Genomic DNA, 18072 nt, shown 5'->3' with positions numbered 1-18072 from the left:
CCTGTAGGCGATAAATTAATATACCCTTCGATGAAAGTGAGGTCATAAAATAAGCTTGAAATTGCAGTTGATACTTATAAAAAATCAAAACCTCATAGTGCTCAGTTTGCTTAAATATTTCTCTTCAGCTTTATAGCCATGAATTCTAAGATTTCTAAGATCGTAATACATTTGAGTTTCTGAATTGAAAGTTATTTTTCAGGGATGCAATGGTTGCTTTCTATCAAATTTTGTTTTTTGTTTTGTTCTTGTTTTTACATACTCTAGGCTATTGTTTCACATTTTGTCACATCGGGACATTTTATAAATTGTTACGTATATACATTTCGCATGTGTTGGTTTATTGTCGAAGGTCGTACGTCGAGTTTTTCGATTGAATCGATGGGTGCATGGATAGTTACAATACATGTGTCGGATCGGCAATTATAGAACATTTTCTGTTATATCCGTATTTTGCGTGGAATTCTCGCCGCGTTGAAGACCCAATTGCCTTCGTCTATCGTCTGCTTGTTTTCGAGTCGTTGTCTCTTTTACTTATTCTCAATAGCTGCAAATGTTAAATAACACCAAGATTAAAAGCACCAACAGCTAGTGTATAGTTCGGTTGGTATAGGCGGATCCAGTGGGAAGGAGGGGCGTGTCCCCCTCTCGTGGGATTTTTTTTAGTGATTATATACTATATAGGGAATCACTGACTTGAAAGACCCCCACCCACCTTAGGTCAGTCAGCACCCTGTCATGTATTTGTTAAAAGAAAAAAAATATATTGCCATTCACTCTAAAAACGAAGCTAAATACTTAAACCCTCTTTTAAGAAAAGTTATATTGTTTCATTTTTACAATTTATTTTTAATAGCTTAAGATTAAAAGCGCCGACAGCAAGTGTTTAGCTCTGTTGGTATAGGCGGACCCAGTTGGGGGGAGGGGGGTCCCCCTTTCGTGGGATTTTTTTATTGATTATATACTATATAAGGATTCACTGACTTGAGAGACCTCCCACTTTAGGTCAGGCAGCACCATGTCCTGTATTTGTTAAAAAATATATAAAAATATATATATATATATATTGCCATTCACTCTAAAAACGAAGCTGAATACGTAAATCCTCTTTTAAGAAAAGTAATATTGTTTCATTTTTACAATTTATTCTCAATAGCTGCAAATGTTAAATAACACCAAGATTAAAATCGCCAACAGCTAGTGTATAGCTCGGTTGGTATAGGCGGATCCATTTTTTTTTTTGGGGGGGGGGGGGCCCGGGTCCGGGTCCCCCGTTTGTGGGATTTTTTTTATTGATTATATACCATAAAGGGAATAACTGACTGGAGATACCCCTCACTTTAGTTCAGGCAGCACCCTGTCATGTATTTGTTTAAAAAAAAATATATATATTGCCATTCACTCTAAAAAAAGAAGCTGAATACGTAAATCCTCTTTTAAGAAAAGTAACATTGTTTCATTTTTACAATTTATTTTCAATACTGCAACCAAGATTAAAAGCGCCAACAGCTAGTGTATAGCTCGGTTGGTATATTTAATAGAAAGATATTTGTAAATATGGTAAATAAACTCATCATAAATACCAGGATTGAAATTTTACATTCACGACAGACGGGTATTTCGTCTACAAAAGACTCATCATTGACGCTCGACTAAAAAATGTTAATAAGGCCAAATGAAACTGACCATTTAACTTAAAAAATGGCGAAGTGCAAGCATTTTTTTTAGTTTTTAAACGCTATCCTCTTGACCACATAATGTTTTTTCATCAAAATTGGAAATGATAATATTTTATAAAGAAAAATCTTTACCTACGTCGCATTATATATACTAGTATACTAACATATTGTGTTGTAAAATGATGCCCTTTATGGGTTCTTGATTAGATTAATAAAAAATTCTATACTATTAACAAATTCAAAATATACTGCTTTACAAAAAAGGTAAAACAACAGATACATTCAAGTCAAATCTATCTTAATTTCTGTCAAGTTTTTCCATTTTCAAGTAAAGAAAATCACGCATTATGGTTCCATTTATTTCCTGTAATAATTAGATCACTTGCATACTTGTAACACACACACAGACAATATGCATTGTTTATTTGTTGAAATATATTAAAATATGCGCTGCTGAACTTATATTAGTCAGTATAGTATATAGACGTGTATACCAAAGACAAATTTATACATTGTTTAATTTCCTGTAGTGTTTGATAATGACCCAGTGACCTACAACTTTTATAATAAATAAACCACATAGACAACGCTTCTGAATCAGCATAAAAAAGTATGAATTATTTGTTAAACTAGTGTAAAATGTGGTGTGAAATAATTGGTAAAGGCAACGATATCCGGCTAATTAAATTGACCCGATGAGCTGACATGATGTTGAATTTATTTTGGAAATAAATATTACAGTTAATTTAACCTTACAATTTTTCATTATGTTTGTTTAGTCTATGTATTTGCCATAATCAAAATTGTTTTTTGTTTGTTTTGCAAATAAAGAATCATTATGTTGAATATTTTAATGAGAGAACCTTAAATAATCCATTATTTTCATTTTTGTTCTTAACTGAAAAAAATGGTAATACTAAATCCATTATAGCACAACCAAGTAAAAAAGTGTCCTTTAGTTTATACTTAAATCATAGATGAGATCATAGAACATTTCTAATCCGACAAAATGAAGATTAATAAAAAAATTCGTTTATTTGAAAAAAGGGGGGGCTTTGATAACTGTTACCCTAGCTTGCCCTACAACATAATACCCCCCCCCCCTCAAAGAATATAGATTTCGTATTCATATACATGTAAATCTGACAATCAAACCCAATAGAGTTAGAATTAGATTTTTAGGCTGACAAATATTTTCTGTCAATTTACATTTGCACAAGTCTGTCTACATGTTCACCAGTTTTTCAATCATCCACTAGTCTGTTTTTACTTTCACAAGTCTTTCTTATAGACCCCTAGTCTGTCCATATGATTTTCAACAGTCTGGCTATGTCCACAAGTCACTACGTTTTAACCGCGGTCTCTATGTGTCCGTCAGTCTGTCTCCGTGTTTACAAGTCGATATACATGTTTACCCGCCAGATTACGTTTCTAACAGTTTGCATTCATGTCCTACACGTCCACCAGTCTGCTTATATATATATATATACCAGTCTGGCTACAAGTCTACAAGAATATTATTTGCATCATTGACTAAGTCTGTCTGGATATGTCGTCTGGCGGATTTGCTTGTCTCTCACATTCTGAAGATGATGATATTCCTCGTAGTGAAATCGTTAATACAATGTACCAGTACTTAAGTCTATCAGTGTCCATCTCCATGCAAGACTCGGATCTGATGAAGGTTCTAAAACAATTAAAGATTCGTCTATACAGTCCTTCTGAAAGTCTTCTCGGTCAGATGCAAAAGAATGCCCGGTTAGCGCCTCTGGATTTGCCCGGGGCATGTGGAGGATCAGAAGATATCGACATACCAAATTCAGTTATTCGACGAAAAATTTCAACACCTATCTCATTTAACACCAACATTACACAATAATGTCAACATGGAGTCAGTAACTGAGGTAACATTAAGTTAATTTAGAAGTCAATATCTTGTATATTTCTGTATACTGCAGTTTATAATGCATATATCACTGTCATGAATCAAGGATGTGTATAGTAATAAGGGTCTTACTATCATCGGAACTTTGTTTTTTTTGGTAACACGCCATTATTCCGACAGCCCATTAATCCGACAGCCTATTGGTCCGACAACCAATTAGTCTGACAACCCAATAGTCCGACAACACATTGCTCCGACAGCCCAATACTCCGACAACCTATAATTCCGACACTTATCAAGTCAAGTATCAGGATATCAGGGTAAAATAAAATGTGTCTGTCTGTATTATTACGTTTATATTTGTAATAACATATTTTAAGAAATAACTCCGTATATATAATACAAGGCTAAGGTAGTTCGTATACTTTCAATGTTAATTCTCAATTCGAAATCTGTATATAGAATAAAACAGAAAATAATATTTTATTTTCCAAATTAAAGGATCTATGTAAATCAACAACAAGCATTGATGGCGCGAGCTACTGATGATACCCTGCCCAAATATTTCGGTAGATAGAAAGTTTTTGAGTTGTGAATCTGAAAAAGCATTACACAGTATAACTGACTTATATAAACCTTGAAGTTAAATATCAGAAATCATGGTATTGTAGTACCTGAGAAAAATGTGACAAAAGTTTTCAACTTGGCTGTCATGTAATGAGTAATGAGTTTGAAAAAGCATCACACGATATAACTGACTTCAATAAACCTTTCAGAAATCCTTGTAATGTAGTTCATGAAAAAGATGCAACGAAAATAGTTATGGGACGGGCGGCGAACTGACGGATGGACGGTTGGACGGACGGACAGACAGAGATAAAACAGTATACCCCCACTTTTTCGAAGCGGCGGCCAGTCTAATGAGTGTGTCAACATTAAGACATTACAATACTAATATGATATAATTATATTTATAGCACTATAAGCCTCAGTCACAATTGGAGCTAAGACAAAATATAAAAAAAAATACGTATTAATATCAATTAACAGTCAGTATCCAGACATGTACTACATTATTCAAAAGAACTAACGATATGATCCTCATTTTTTTCTCCATAATAGTAAAGTTTTCTTGTGTTCACTTCGAAATTAATCATAATTGTCTAACGTTTTAAAGTTCTGATATGTGCTAGAAATATGGCGAAAGAATTCCTCCCTCAAATTATAATGAAGTGAGCATTCGATTGAAAAATGACGCTCATCCTAAACTTTATCAGCTGTACAATACGATTTTTTGAGTATTTAGCATTTTCAATTCTTCATGTAATGGAAGAGCACCGATTCTGAATTAACATATAAATTACCTTTCTTAAAATCAATGATATCTAAATATGTTTCTTCTTGAAACCAATTTTTAAATGAAAAATAAGTTTCCCACAAAACACATATTACTAAGTTTTTACAATTAAACAATTTGACAAAGACACAAGGACAAGAATGTCACACATTGTCTTATTCTACTAGTTTGTTATTGTCTTTTATGCTGCACTCGTTCTACTTGAGCAGTCAAAATGCGTTGACTGTATATTTCTATGACATATACAGTCACTGACCCGATATCACTTTTCCTTATGCATATTTAGATAGAAATTGCCGAAATATGCATGTCCGTCATATTTGTTTTTCGTAATAAGTTTTGTTGTAAATCATCATGCAGTCCTGCATCTCCACCAATCATTAAAAAAGAGGCATATCTTTCTAGAATTTAAAATAATCTTAGGATACAAAATCGGTCTCCCAACAAAATATTGAGTGTCATCTCTCGGATTATGTCTGAACGATCGCTATTAGAAGTGCTACATGTACTGTCTCCGTATTTCGTGGATTCTCACTCCCGAACATGATACCGTATTCATGATTGATCATGATTGGAATTGCTCATCTTTTCTGAGCACATATTTCGTCCTATTTGTCTTCTTATTTTTTAGGTTCTGGGTACGTATTTGTCTCCGTTTGTTTTTCTAATTTTGACTGACGCTATTTTATCCCATTATTTCTGCAACAAAATAAATTTAAATAAAACTCAGATGAGTGATACAAGGAGAGAAAGTGTTGCGACCAAAGAGGGCGGGTAGTGTTTTCCAACTCCGATGTATTATTTATTTATGTAGTTCATAGTGGGGGAACCTCACTCCCCTGATACGCGAAAAGGGGGATTCGAAGATCTAGTGAAAAGAAGGTAGATCAAGACACACATGCAAGAAATAGCGAGCTAGAACAGCACAGACTGATAGTAGACACACAAACAACGAAATATAAAGATAAATAAAGTAACTAGACACGCAAAACGAAAGAGGGGCGAGGTTAAGGACTGAGCAGTTGCTATAATCATGTGTATCAACTCCAGTATACTGAGACAAAATTAATGTCCGCATGCAAAAAATAATTGGAATCAAAACGGACAACCACAAATATCAGAGAGCGGAGTTGGTTTTTTTTTTAGAGAAAATTTATCCATACACTAAGAAAAACGCATATTGTCGGAATAATGGGCTGTCGGAGTAATGGGTTGTCGTAATAATGGGCTGTCAGAATAGTACATGTTGTCGGAGTATTGGGCTGTCCGAATAATGGTTGTCAGATTAATGGGATGTCACCATTTTTTTACCCTCCCCCTTTTTTCCAATATCCGTTATTTTTTCGTTTTCTATTTTAAAATTCACTCTCTTTAGTAATATATCCGTGACCGCTGTGGATAGTAAACTTGGAATTGATAGTAAATAGCAAAACCAAGTAATTTGTAGTGTATTTATGTTCTAATGACACGTACAGACAGACGCGAAAAAAATAAATAATACGCGAGTGAGAAAACGAAAATATAACAGATTTTGGAAAAAAAGGGTAGGGTACAAAAAATGTCCTGTACCCAAGTACCTATGCTTACTATTAAAGCAATAATTTGAGAAATATATATTAAGGGTTATACTAATATGTGAATATTATGAGTCCAGGTAACTCGATCAACTTGATTTGTACGTATGAAAAATTATATTTATTATCTGGTCATGTCCCGCGTTTTTTTTTGTAATGTTGTTATAATAACAGTGTAAGTTAAGACCAAAAAGTAGACCAGGAAAATACTTTATTATCTTTACTAGTTAATTTCTGGAGATCATGTGTCTGTCATTTATTCTGTTATTCACATCTTTTAAACAATTATATTATATACGCATCATATCAATCTATCAATTAGGATACATTATTTTATTTGGCTTAATAACATATTATTGGTATTTAGTGCGACCGTGCACCTTTCGGTTGTCTCGAGTGTTTTCTATTATAGCAATGTTTAAGTCGTCATGTTGCGGGATTTTCAAATCCCAAAAGAAGAACACACTTCAAATTCAACATGATTTTCGATTTGGTAACCGCATTACTTTAATATAGATCATTATATATTACATAACCTTACACAATCAATTTACTTTTTATGATTAATCTGATATGCATGCCCAATATATTTTATTCCCAAAACCTTATTTAAAAAGGAGGGGACATGGTCAAAGTGTCGTGCAAACCAAATTATTGTTTATTGTCACGGAATAATAACTGTGCTATAGTTTTTAAGATTATTGGATAATTGACTTGTTCTATAGGTACATGTACCTTACTTACCCAGGTGACATATCAGTTGTACCCTTGATATTGGTATAAATTCAAATCACAGGCACTTGTTTCTATCCATTTGAAGACCCACTATTAACGTATATATTTACCAGAAATAATGGTTTTAAGCGGAGAGGTGAAAAAATTACTTGGGTACCTTCTCGAAAATATACGTTGATAGTGGGTCTTCCAATGGATAGAAACAAGTGTCTGTGATTCAAATGCTTAATGATATATTAAAAGAAGATGTGGTATGATTGCCAATGAGACAGCTGTCCACAAGAGACCAAAATGACACAGACATTAACAACTATAGGTCACTGTACAGCCTTCAACAATGAGCATAGCCCATACCACAAAGGCCCCGATATGACAATGTAAAACAATTCAAACGAGAAAACTAAGATACATGTATATGTACATTGTACATGTTGTATATGAAGATTAATTAGATTAAAGTAAACAATGTGGTATGTTTCCAAAATAAATGCTATCCGCTAAAGACCAACTGATGTTGATCCAATTACTATAGCCAAACAAAATGATACATACATGTAGGTTACCATACTTCCTTCATTTATATTATGATTATTGAGTATTTTTTTGGAAACATTTCAAACCTTTACATGCTGTTTATATATGTTACAGTAAATAGGTGAAATTAGGAATTACATGTAATTACTAAAATTTAGGAATAACAGGTAATTCCCGATGCACTTCATGCACTTAGTTAATACAAGTAATTCCTTAAACGGCCCAGTTATTACCAGTAATTACTAAATTTAAAATGAATATTTACACCTATTTACTGACTGCTAACACAACCATAACTTTTGATCACCTGACCATAATACAACATTGTTTTAGCTGTGTAATACTAACTAGAAGATCAGTTAGTACACTTAAAATTTTGAATGGTTGATATGTATAAAAAATATCTTGAATAAATATGGACTTTCAAATATTTGGTTAAATCAGAGTAACTTTAGTTTTAATCCAAAATGGTTTAAGTTGAGCATTATAATACAGATAATTTTTGACCAACTTCAGCAGACATGGAAATCAGAAATGGAAAATTCTCCCAAAGCATTATGTCTTAACTTTTTAAAGAACTCTTTGAATATGAAGAATATTTAGACTTATTACCTTATAAAGATAAGATAACGTTATGTAGGTTAAGAACTGGAATGAACTGTTATGTGCATTAGCTTCGAGATATATAAAAAAAATATCTTTTTTTTGTTGTTAAATCATTTATAAAAATGATATTGTAAAATTATAATTCACTGTTAGCAGCCATTCTGGTTTTATTTTGTTAAATTAGCTGAGAAACAAGGTTGATGAGATGTGCACTTGCAAGTGAATATTTGGACCTCATTGAATACGTATTCATGTGACCTTCAAATCAACCCCTAGCTGGAGATGGGTTATCGATGTATTAAGCTATTAAAATTGTAAGGGTTTTTGCAGAACAAATACATGTAGTCTCGGTTACTTTTGCTGTTAATCGCAGGCTCAACAAAAATGAGGAAAAAATATTAAAATTTTCCTCTAGATACTATCTGTTGACTAGTACTGTAAGAAGCTTCAGTCAAAATTGGGTAAAAATCCAGGATGGTTTATAAAATCTAATGTTTTAAAAACTTTAACTACAGAGTGTATGTAATGTTAACTGGGACAAAACTAGTCCATTTATAAGTAATATACGAAAAAAAGGATTTTTTTTTCAAACTTTACTTTTGGATATTATTTTATGATCATAAACATTTAGTTTCTGTCCAAGTTCATGAAGTTTGGTAGAAATCCAGGATATTTGGAGAAAGTTTTTTTTAAAGTTTTGAGCCACAGTGCATGATGGAGATTTTAGTTTGATTTTGGATAGATATCATTGTCTTGCATACATATATTTACAGAGTTTCAAAACCTATAAAACAACCATTTTCCAGTTTCAATTCACAAACACTAAAGAGTAGGCACTTTGGATGTGCATTATATTCCTACATCCTTAAGTTAGCGCCGTTAAAATCCCTACCCCTTTACTTTCTTATTTGATATCTTGAATTATGTTTTTAATTTTAAAACAAAAACATCAAGTTAGTAAATAGCTGTAAAAATGACAAAAAAAATCAGTGATTACCAGTAATCACTGAAACAACTAGTAAATACATGTAATTACTAAATTGGCTAGTAATTACAGGTATTTACTGAAGTGTTTAGTAATTACATGTAATTCCTAATTTCACCTATTTACTGTAACATATACATGTTACTACAGTTCAGCGACTCAAGTTTAAAAGGCATTTATATAAAAGAATTTAAACTTAATATCATTTTGTATGAACATCATGTTGAATATTTACATTTTCTCAAAAAGTTTTTATTTTACTTAGCTAATAAAGAAGATGATGAATTCCCAAACAGAAATCTTGATGACAGTGAAAAAATTGAAGAATTGCACCAATTGTTACAGAGAATCGATTTCAAGCAGAAACAGATGCTCAAAGATAAGGGAATACAACAGCCATCCATGTTCCTTCACATATAAAGGTATATATCATTGTATATTGTATATATATATTTTGTCTACATTTTCTGAATTTATGATTTTAAAAATCTTTCAAAAGATATAAATGTACATTGTAAGTCATGTAATTCAAATAGAGACGTGCCATTGTCTTTGATAAAAGATAGAGTTACATGTACATATATGCCTTTTTAGTATTATTAGCTTATATACTTACTTAGCCTTGTTAAAATCTATAAATATACCTTATGTATATTACATGTATGGTGAAATGTCTGTCAGAATATATACATATATGCATGTGATCATAATGTTTCAAATAGCCAAACATTGTAAAATATATATATATATATATATATATATATATACAACTAGTCTAAACATCAACCCAACAATGTTAGATCTGTAAATTTGCTTTCGCAAATTTTTGGTTCTTCCCTCGCCGGGATTCGAACCCATGCTACTGTGATATCGTGACACCCAATCGCCTGCACTGCAGCCGTCCCGCTAGACCACACGACCACCTGGGCTATATACATGTATATATATATATATACAACTCGTCTAAATATCAACCTAACAATGTTAGATCTGTACATGTAAATTTGCTTTCACAAATTTTTGGTTCTTCCCTCGCGGGTATTCGAACCCATGCTACTGTGATATCGTGACACCAAATCGCCTGCACTGCAGCCGTCCCGCTAGACATATATATATATATATATATTCAGTATTGGAAATCCTGTACACCCTTTCCTTAGACCAAGTTTAACAAATATAATATGAATGTTTAAATTCAACTAATTATCTCCTGGCAATACACATTTATTTTAGGAACTTTTTATGTTTTATTTTGCAGTAAGCAGCTGTTTGTGATGCTTATAGGCATAAACAATCCAGTCTGGACATGTAAAACAGCAGCTGGTTCTATTTTGAAGTAAGCTATTTGATGATTACATTAATTTGACATGACCAGACCAAGTCTTGGGATAAATTAATAGTACTTATTGTCATGATTGTACTAGCTTTTTATTGTTTTATATATTTTATGGAAAATACTGTTAGTTGAGGCCTGCAAAAATTTATTTATAAGGAGATGAAGTGTTGTTGCCAATGAGAGTAGAGACATCTAACAAGTAGCATGAATAGAATCATGGAGGATTGAATTCATACTCATTTTTATTAGAGTGTTACAAAATAATTGCAGGAAAAAAAAAACAACAACAAAAATCAAAATAATTGTGTATTTAGTAGAATTAGCCAAATCAAACAATAACTGACTTAAATCTTGTTTGAAATTTTCACATTTCTATTGATTAAATATTATTTTATAGATCAAATAATAAATAGATAAAAGGGCAGTAATCCAGTCTCAGATTTTTGTTTTGGTTATATTGTATACAGCTGATTGTATTTTAATACTATTTACAAATACTTCTTATATGTCAAAAGAAAAAAAAATTGCTGTACCTGATATTGTGATTTATATTGAAATTGATAAAGACAACAAACTCAATAATGAGCTATTCCAATATCAATCTCCCTAGGGAAAAAATGGGGTGCTACCTAATTTAAGACCTCCATAGTGCCCATAGACACATCAAACACTTGCCAAAATATAAGCCTGAACCCCTGAGGGGATCACACATCAAATTATAAAAGTTGTATATATTCTACACCGTGAATAAGACCAAACAATGATAGAAGGAGTTAGTTTTAAAATATAATTGAAAAACTAAACTGATACAAATCAATAATTTTTTTGATGTTGATAAATAAATCACAATGTGTAATAGTTGTAATAAATTGTTATGCCAGCCTACAATAGTAGAAGGGGTTTATGTTTAATGATCCATGCTTTTGTTTGTTTATTCTTTCATCTGTTCTGCTTTAGGTTCAAGTTTTGGTAAAAGTTTTTGGTCAGGATAGTTGTTAATGATGTTAACGACCAATCAACTTAAAAATAAATATACATGTGCCTTATGTTATGATCTTTCTAAGGATAAATTAATGGTTTGACCCCAATTTCATGGTCCATTGAAAATAGAAAATTTATCACAACTTTTAGCTATTCTTTTTATAGAGTTATTCCACGAGATATTTTTGGGTCACTCATTAGAATATCTTTTAAATATATGATTTTGATTACAACTGCATTAAGATAGAGTAATTGCATGCAGAAAATTATTGCTTTTGTCACATATATATCACTTGTCAATTTAATAAAATTAAACATTTTTTTTTATTACTTTATTACAGAAGCTACAAAATAGAGCTAAGGCCCTTTAAACCAAGAAACTGCCAGTGTCAGAAAAGGACAAACTTAGAAAGGCCATGCAAATTGATTTAATGTCAAGTTGGGACAGTGATTCTGTAGATAAACTCGCCTGATCACAACTGGGATTTGACTGTCACAAGATTTTAAATCTTACATGGATAAACTAAAGTCATTTACTAGACTGTAAATACCAGAGACAGCTGAATGCACAAGGCAAAGAGCTGAGGTCCAAGTAAATCAGAGAGGCCTTGTCACAAGAAATGTACAGAACTTGCATGGATTTTTACTTAAGGGCATATGACACAAAATTGAGAGATATCAATAAAAATTTCTTTAAATTTTAATAAGGACCAATTCAAAGGTACACTTTTGGAATTTGCAAGAACAAAAATACCTTCATGTTTACTTTTGAATTATAGTTGACAGTTTTCAGTTTAAGGGGGGAACCCTTAAAATGAAGTGGTTTGGTTTATTGAATTTGATTATTTTTTAAAGTAAAAAAATGAATTACTGCTCTTTTATTTCAACATTTGCATTTTTTATTAAAATTATTTACAAGTGCAGCATATCGGTGACATCAGATTATGTTAATGTGTTTGGTTAAGCTACACATATTTCTTTTTACTTAAACTTTCTGTTGCCTTTTCTAATTAATTAAATGCTGAATAATAATTTGAGTGTGGCTCATTTCAGTGTCTTGTATTTGCTGCCAAGATTTTTCCTGTAAGATTTCACATTATTTATAATCGCTTGGTCAAAGGGAGATAACTTTTTGAATCTTCACATTAGATAATCTGCGAAGAGGATTATGTAAAATGTAAATAGTTGAAAATTAATTTTATGGTTCAATAAAATCAAAATAAGTTATTGCCATTCATTATAAATAAATTTCTATCAAAAATAAGGCTCAAAGAATTTTTTTATTTTATTTATATAAATAATAACAAAGTACACACATCATGCACATGTTGACTTCATAAAATTTGTAAACAATAAAAATTGAAAATAAAACTAAAAAATTTTAACTAATCAGGAGACAGTCAATACACCAAATATATTTATAAGCATATAAACTTATTATTTTCTTCAATTGTCCAAGTACATATTCAATATTGATAATTTTTTGCTTGACATTACATAATTTTGTTGATAAAAGTTTATTTGTGTGCTATTTTATTCAATTGTACATATTTGAAGTATTTCATTACATCTTATTATTTTTATTCTTGCATACAGCATTTGGAATGAAATTTTAATCAATGTTCGAGCAGCAGGATGTTTTTTTTGTCGAGCCTGCAACTTTTGTTGCAGAAAGCTCGACATAGGGATAGTGATCGGGCGGCGGCGTTAGCTAACTTTTTTAAAGCTTAATATTTTAGAAGGTGGAAGACCTGGATGCTTCATACTTTGTATATAGATGCCTCATGTTACGAAGTTTCCGTCAGTCACATGTCAAATGTCCTTGACCTCATTTTCATGGTTCAGTGACCACTTGAAAAAAAAGATCAGAGTTTTTGTAATGTTGAATTCTCTCTTATTATAAGTAATAGAATAATTATATTTGGTATGTGCCTACCTTGCAAGGTCCTCATGTCTGTCAGACGGTTTTCACTTGACCTGACCTCATTTTATGGATCAGTGAACAAGGTTAAGTTTTGGTGGTCAAGTCCATATCTCTTGTACTATAAGCAATAGGGCTAGTATATTTGGTGTATGGAAGGACTGTAAGGTGTACATGTCCAACTGGCAGGTGTCATCTTACCTTGACCTCATTTTCATGGTTCAGTGGTTATAGTTAAGTTTTTGTGTTTTGGTCTGTTTTTCTCATACTTTATGCAATAGATCTACTATATTTGTTGTATGGAATGATTGTAAGGTGTACATGTCTAGCGAGCAGATGTCATCTGACCTGGACCTCATTTTCATGGTTGAGTGGTCAAAGTTAAGTTTTTGAGTTTTGGTCTTTTTATCTAATACTATATGCCATAGGTCAACTATATTTGGTGTATGGAAATATTTTATGATCTATATGTCAGTGGCGCAGGTTTTATTTGACCTCGACCTCATTTTCACGGTTCATTGCTCAGTGTTAAGTTCTTGTGTTTTGGTCTATTTTTTTAAAACTATAAGTAATAGGTCAACTATATTTGTTGTATGGAAGCATTGTTAGCTGTACATGTCTGCCTGGCATGGTTCATCTGACCTTGACCTCATTTTCATGGTTCATTGCTCTTTGTTTAGTTATCTTGGTTAATGTTAAGTTTATGTGACAGTTTTTAATAAAGCTTTATACTTAGGACTATCAACATAATATCAATGATAAGTAAAGAAGGCGAGACATTTCAGTGTGTGCACTCTTGTGAATTTACGAATTATGTTAATCATGTAAATAATGTTATGTTTTTTGTTTTTTGCTTTTTGAAGTTTTTAAAATTGACAAATAATGCTAGCAGGGGAGATTATTCATTAATATTTTTATGATGCCAAACTTGAAATTTAGAGGTGCCTATGTTTGCTTTTTGTTATAACCCAATTGTTATGATTCTTGAATAATCTATACAAGTAAGCATCATTATTTTATTAATTAGTTTGAATTTGATGAGGTTCTTTGATGTAGAACTTGACTTTTTTTAAACAAAAGTGTTTTTTTATTTGTTTTAAATGTTTTTAAAATTGTATAACAAACTTTTTGACATTTTATTTTAATTTATCACCAAAACAACTCTAATTTGTCAGTATCTGAATAAAATTAATTTGTTAGATACTTTGTTTCTTTTATTGAAGTATATACAAAGGGAGATAACTCAAAATTGTTTTTTTTTTATTATTCTGACCCGATTAGAAGTGAAAATAACTATGCCCAAGACAAGATGACAATAAGAAAATGCTAGAAATTGTTGTGTATGGTTATGCTTTGTCCAAAAGTTTTTGTTATCTCCTGTATTGTATATTGCTGCCATTGTCAAAATCCAAATCACACATAGATAGCCTTGTCCTATAGTTTATATCTGGTGTTTGTGTTTTTTGTATGTCTTAGATTCTAACTCTTCAAGTTCTTATATAAATTCAGATGCGTTGCAATTCTTTACATATAGGTAAAGGCATATTTACAAAATGGTATTGAGCTTTGCAAATGAGTGACATGTATTCGTTGGATTATTGTTTAAGTTTCATCTGAAAAATACAGTCTTCAATGTTACTGACAAATTATACATTTGCACATTGCCATTTGAAACCACAAATATTATTCTACTGTAAATACACAGAGCAGCAATCCATGCCTTTCAAGTCTAATACTTTGTAAACATGGATCAGAAAAGTTGGAGGATCAATTTTATATGTACAGTAGCTACAAAGTTATCACCATTAAAAATTCCTGTTTTTCCTAATTTTTGTTTTTTTATTTAATTAGATATTTTCAAACCAGATATTTGGGTTAAAGTAAAAACAAATCCCCAACATCCCTTTTCCAAAAAGCAGAGGGAAAAATTCTGCCTTTTCTTTATTATTCATTTGCACTATTGTTTTGTAAGTAGTTATACAGGATTATATTGACTTTAAATTGCATTAAATTTGATGGAAGTTCTAATTTAAATAAGTCATAAACAAGAAATTTATTTGAATTTACATGTAATTAAATTACATAATTAATTAAATTAAATTTATATTTAAAATTCTTTAAATTTGAAATTTATTGAAATTTAATTTATATTAAAAGATCTTTAAATCTCAAATTTATTCAAATTTAAATTATATCAAAACTTCTTTAAATTTGAAATTTATTCAAATTTAATTTATATTAAAAATTCTTTAAATCGCAAATTTATTCAAATTTAATTTACATAAACATTTCTTTAAATTAGAAATTTATTCAAATTTAGTGTATACTTAAATTCTTTAAATTTGAAATTTATTTAGATTTAAAAATACCTTTAAACTAGGTTGAAATTTGGGAATTTATTTGCAATATTAAATTTAGTTTAAATCTATATTAAATTAGAAATTTTCCAGCAAAGTAAATGCATAATATTTTTTGTAATTTGAAATTTAATATGCATAACATATGCATTTAATTTTATATTAAATGCATCATTTCATGCAGTGAAAACCAGGTTCAATCTACCATTTTCTACATACGAAAAATGCCTGAATCAAGTCAGCCGTTATCCATTCGTTTGATGTGTTTGATTTTTGGATTTTGCCATTTGCTAATGGAACACACGTATAGAATTTTTCTCGGTATTTTTGTTATTTTACTTTTATTTGTACATTTTCGGTTGTCGCCTCTTAATTGTAAATTACATTAATTTCATGGTTTGACTAAACTTATACTACAGTTTTGATAATGTATAGCAAAATCAAGAATCTGGGAGACAAATATGTATGCTAGAAGCGATGCGATATGTAAATGTTTTGCTGAATATAAAGTGAAAAACAAAGGAAAGGATTTTGATTCATGTACAGTGGTGTGATTTAAATGAGACAAACGTTGATACAAGAGCGTAGTTTTTTTGTTGATAACTATAAAGAATACACCCTGCCAATTAGGATGACAATAAAGCATCCTATTAAAAATCCTTTGTAAAATAAAAGACAAACCCAATTTCACTGTTAAAATGTTCTTGGAAAGGGATATATCTTCAACACAGGATGAATGGCAATGCTCTTTCAACTTATATAAAATAACACTCCCCGAGAAAGGTATTCAAGTTTATAGACTTGATTGTTTTTACACATGTACTAGTATTCTACGTTTCAAAGTAAAATTAATTTTAATATCTATATGTGTGTTGTGTTAAAGGGTAAGGATTTTTCTATTGTTCAAAAATATATGTTAATGTATAATGTTGCAAGTCAATTCCAAATGTTCATTAAATAGAAATAAATTGACTTGTTTTTTTTACAGTTAAATCGATTTATGGATATTGAACATTGATATAATAATATGGCTTTTATGAGTCCTACGAGTACAAAGAAATCATTAGACCTAGAATACCGTATATCAGGTTATTTTGCGGGGTGTTTATTTTCGGTAATTTTGTTGAATAAATGAGGAACTCAAAAATAACTTATGCGGAAATATATGCATTCGTTCTGTACTTTTTACGAGTTTTAATAGCTATGCGTTTTGTGTGAACGATTTTACCCGGTCAGCAGGCCAACAGCTGTTTTTGTTTTTGTTTTAACATCATAAATGCCAAAGAGCAATACACATGTAGTTCATGCATGTATTTTTCATAAAATGACGTCGTGACTTCTAATCAAATTATCTTTGTAAACCTCTATTAGTTAGTATCCATTATATAATAATGTAAGGTACTCTGTCAGGTATTTCTGTAAATTGTTACAGTCTTTTGTTGTAACTGTGATAATTGAACATTATGACTTTATGATCTGTAAACATAAACATTGATGCTAACAAGTGGAAACGTAATTAAGTGTGATATTGTTATTTAGATACAGCCGGAAACTGTTAGATTTAATTAAAGCTGTCTGCACATGTTTCAATAGTAAGATAAGGGTCATGGGAAAGCTCACTTAAAGCTGCATGCATTGATTCATTATTATTTTGTAGTTCGACCGTTTATGATTAATAAACTATAGCTTAGGAACTTTGTGTTTTTTTATGTGTGTATAGTTAAGAAACCACAGTAACATATTCAGTATCCGCCAAACTATTTAATTTGGAATTAAGATACCGCGAAAGTGTTTCTTGTGATATTCAAGAGCTTGAAGCTGCTATTCATTGTTTGTTAAACGTCATTGCCATTTGAGTCTTAAATGGCAACTTCACACAAACAAAATACAGGATGGTTTAGAGTTTTATCTACTTTTGCTGTTTTCCTTTATTAGTCATTGTACCATTTAGTGTTTTTGATCATATTTTGTCTGACGTGGCTTGATATTCGTGTTTCTAGCTATCAACTTTTTTGTTTGCTATTATCGCATGGAATTTGTGAAGTGTTGCTTATTGTATTCTCGTAGTTGTAAGGAAAGGTATATGTCATTTTGTTTTACTGTACTATACTTAATCTCATTT

The 18072-nt window shown here is 30.9% G+C and overlaps 1 long non-coding RNA gene across 1 annotated transcript; it reads left to right on the top strand.

Annotated features, from left to right (window-relative positions):
• Positions 1-6480: 6480 nt before the first annotated feature.
• On the top strand, positions 6481-14794 carry LOC139498058 (uncharacterized). Its single transcript, XR_011657800.1, has 3 exons — positions 6481-9777; positions 10614-10691; positions 12014-14794. It is a non-coding gene; the product is annotated as an uncharacterized lncRNA (long non-coding RNA).
• The last annotated feature ends 3278 nt before the right edge of the window (positions 14795-18072 follow it).

The sequence above is a fragment of the Mytilus edulis genome, chromosome 12, assembly GCF_963676685.1.
Source record: "Mytilus edulis chromosome 12, xbMytEdul2.2, whole genome shotgun sequence".
NCBI classification, from domain to species: Eukaryota; Metazoa; Mollusca; class Bivalvia; order Mytilida; family Mytilidae; genus Mytilus; species Mytilus edulis.
Note: the sequence above shows the minus strand (reverse complement) of the source record. Positions and strands in the feature narration are given on the sequence as shown.